This window comes from Spermophilus citellus, assembly GCF_964194105.1.
Source record: "Spermophilus citellus genome assembly, chromosome: 9".
In the NCBI taxonomy this organism is placed as follows: domain Eukaryota; kingdom Metazoa; phylum Chordata; class Mammalia; order Rodentia; family Sciuridae; genus Spermophilus; species Spermophilus citellus.
In genome coordinates this window covers 12,968,162-12,971,943 of record NC_138191.1, presented here as the reverse complement: position 1 = coordinate 12,971,943, position 3,782 = coordinate 12,968,162, and positions in this window count along the sequence as shown.

The following is a 3,782-nucleotide window of genomic DNA, read 5'->3' as shown; positions in this document are numbered from 1 at the left end:
ACTTTGCGTTGGCCGGGAATCGAACCCGGGTCAACTGCTTGGAAGGCAGCTATGCTCACCACTATACCACCAACGCTTCGAGGAAACGCTTTTGGAATTATATTTATAACAGAAATAGAGGTTTAAAATTTGTCAAAGGTCTTAGTTGCGCCCTGACTCTGAGGCGGGAATACAGAAGCCACCCAGTGCCGGAGCCTCGGACGCCAAGGTTGAATGAGAAAGCCAGGGCTTAGCTCCACGGCAGTTATTTCCCCCGCCTCATCTCAGCCCTGTTAGCCTTACAGCCGGATGTTCCCAGTTCCATGAGACTCGGTACTGGATCCACCTGCTGTCGGATTTGGCAACAGACATTTGGGGCGAAGGGTGCTGGGGAAACAGATACTAAATTCACGACTGGCCTGACTCTGCTTCTCTAGAGGACAGGAGCGCCAGGGAAAATGGAACTTCAAGGTTTAAGGCGGTGAGGAAGTTGGAAAGAGCTGTTAGTAACAGTTTTATTTTTGCTGCTTTGCAAAGAAAGAGGTGCAGGGAGAATCAAATTTTTATTTGAAACGATAAATAAACATTAATATGATGTTGCATAATGCTTCATAATGATCGACTTAAAGGAAAATAAAGGAAACGATTGGCAGTATGTCAGGATGGCCGAGCGGTCTAAGGCGCTGCGTTCAGGTCGCAGCCTCCCCTGGAGGCGTGGGTTCGAATCCCACTTCTGACAAGAAAGCATTTTGGCTCTGCAACTTTCTTTCTCTACCAAATGATTAACAGTTATTTTCTGGAGAAAATAGTGTTGATATATACCTTTTTAAAAAATCCTACATGTTTACCTATACGAAGATTATTTGTGCTTTGTTGCAAATGTAGAGGTGAATCTACTTTTCTGTATTATATGCAGAAGACTGTTAAATTTGCGGTTGCAATTAAGATCTATACCTGCCTAATGAGGAAGAAAATTCTTTTTCTTTTCTTTTTTTTTTTTTTAACTTTAAGACACCAATTTTCCTGTACCTGTTTATCCTTTCCTTCATCCAGCAACAATGTATTGAGATCTTTCTATATGTCAAGCACCCTGAGGAAGGCAGCTATATCAGTCTCTTCTGACTGAACAAGTGACTAAACAAAGAAAAGCCCATTATTTGCTATAGCAAATTACTTATTAATTGTAATTACCTCAAGTCTATTAATGCTAGGGCAATGGTGTCAAAGTTTGGTGAACATGAGATTCTTATGTTTCTCCACTTTGCCCACACCCACCAATTTAATTCAATAGGTTACCTATTTCATACCGGGAAAAGAGATCACTAGATCAAATGGAGAAGTAATAGGAAAAATAAACTCATGGAATTAGTTGCTTCAAGAAATCCTTTTTCTACAATTTCAAAAATAAACCACTTTCTGATTTGGGAGAAACTGTATGGAAAAAAAAAGTTCTGTCCTTTTAGGAAGAGAAAAGAGCTGTTAAGAAAAAGAAGCAGAATGTAAGAAGTTCATAAGGGCCAAGATATAAGGATCTTTAGCTTGATTAATGGAAGTTTGCCAAGCATAACTGTTATTTTAATAGACTGTGACCTTGGGGAAAGCATTTGACACTTCTGAGCCTTAGTTTGCTTCCTAGTAAAATGGGTGTAGAATTGAAATAGCCTAGAACTCATCAAAAAGGCAGATTTCAGGTCTCACCTCAAACATACTTAATTTGGAAAAGAAAAAAAAAAGGTCTACTTAATTTGTATTTTGTAAGATTCCCTCAGCGATTCAAATGTATATTAAAATTTCAGAACTGGTATAATCTACATGACTTTGCACAGGTTGATCTTCAAGGTGAAATACCCTTTCCCTTGCTTCTCACTAGGTCATCTTTGACTTAGTGTCATTTAAGTATTTACAATGTGTCAGACTCTGTACTTTGAAAAGAGGGTACAAAGTTAAATTAAGCACTGTGTGTGTCTTAGGAACCTCATAATGCATACATTAGAGACATGTTTACAAAAATTTTAAAAGGTAGTTTTTAAACAAAGCTATTCAAGGTTACCATCAACCAAGTGTTCAAGGTTACCATTGCCAGTGACTAATGACAGTGATACTATGCAGTCTCAATTTAATGTGATGACTGGACACTTTACTTCAGTAGTATATTCTTCCCCCAAAGCCTCAGTCAGATCTGAAAAAATATCAAACAAACCCAAATTAAGGGGCAAGCTACAAAATACCTAACTAGTAGTCTTCAAAAGTATTAAGGTCATGAAAAACAATAGATGACTGAGAAACTCACAGATTATAGGGACTTTAGGAGACATGATGTTAAATGCCACATTGTGTAACAGTAGTCCACTTTATGCTTTGAATATAGTCCTTGCTGCTCTGCCAATGTGACTTATTTTTTTAAATGGACATGTTTCTTTCTCTTCCTCTCTTCCTGTTCCTCCCTAATCTCAGGGGAAATAGAATTACCTTTCTTCCCCATCCTAAGCAGAGTTGCTATATAGGAATGAAGCAATCCAGACTCTGAGGATGGTAACAGAAGATTTCATAAATGACTATCTCCCAAATTAACAAGGGAATTACAACTCCAGACAGAGAACATGTGGAATGTAGCCTTTGAGTCACCTCTTTAAAAGCCCCCTGTTCCTGCTGATGGGCAGAATCACAGCCTTTGGGACAGGAGTCCCCTGTGTTTCTCTTTTGCAATCAAAGCAATAAACCTTCTTTTTCCTTTTACTCAAAACTGTGTCCTCATTATTGGATTGACATGGGAGACAAGAACCGAGCTTTTGAATACACTAATATCAGTAGAAACCAGATAGTGATGTGATTAGAATTGTCTAATTGTCGGCCTCCCACAATATACTCCAGAATCCAAGACTTGGGGTTTTGTTTTAAAAAAAAAATGGGTAAAGTGACATGATTAGAATTGTCTAATAAGCATACTATTTCTTTCACATAGCTAAGATCAATCATTCCCCAGACCTATTCTAACATATACTGCCACGTTGCATGCGACGAACACTCAGGGGTCACTCCAGGGGAACTGGGCCACACGAAATAACCACACAAGAGACAGAAATACTTTTATCTTTGGGGGTGCTGTGACGGCTCCTCTGACCTTAAGGGTCTTCAGAAAGAGAGTGAGCCTGCTCATGCTGACCCCTTTTATTGAGGAGAAGCCATTCAAATGAGGCAAGAGGCCAGGTTACAGGGAACTGTGTCTAGCTTCATAATGTCTGCTGTCAGCAGGTTGACTGACATCTAGGAAGGCCACACCCAAGGGCAGAGTAAGGGAAGGGGACATACAAAGGGCGTGTCCATGGAACATTCTATATCAAACAGGGCAAGGGGTAATATCACAAAGGAACAGGTTAGTGTAGCTCAACCCATAGGGATGTAGGAAGGCACACCCATGCACAAGACACATTTGCATTTTCTCAACCCTAAAGATAGGGGCTACTATCTTTGGTTACCTAAGCAATCAGATCACAGGGTGACAGACAGTGCCACACCTATCAAAAGGGGAGGCAAATGCTGGTCACATGCTATGTCAGCCTCTCACAATATACTCCAGAGTCCAAGACTTGGGGTTTCAAAAAAAAAAAAAAATAGGGTAAAGTGACATGATTAGAATTGTCTAATAAGCATGTGAACTATTTGTCAGTGCTATTACTACATAGACTGACAAACTAAACTAAGCTCCCAATGTTACTGAAAGCTTGGCCTTATCCTTGATGCCAAGCCAAAAACTCGGACATGATTTTGAGAAAAAGGAAAAAGATGTATTGCTTTGCTAGCAA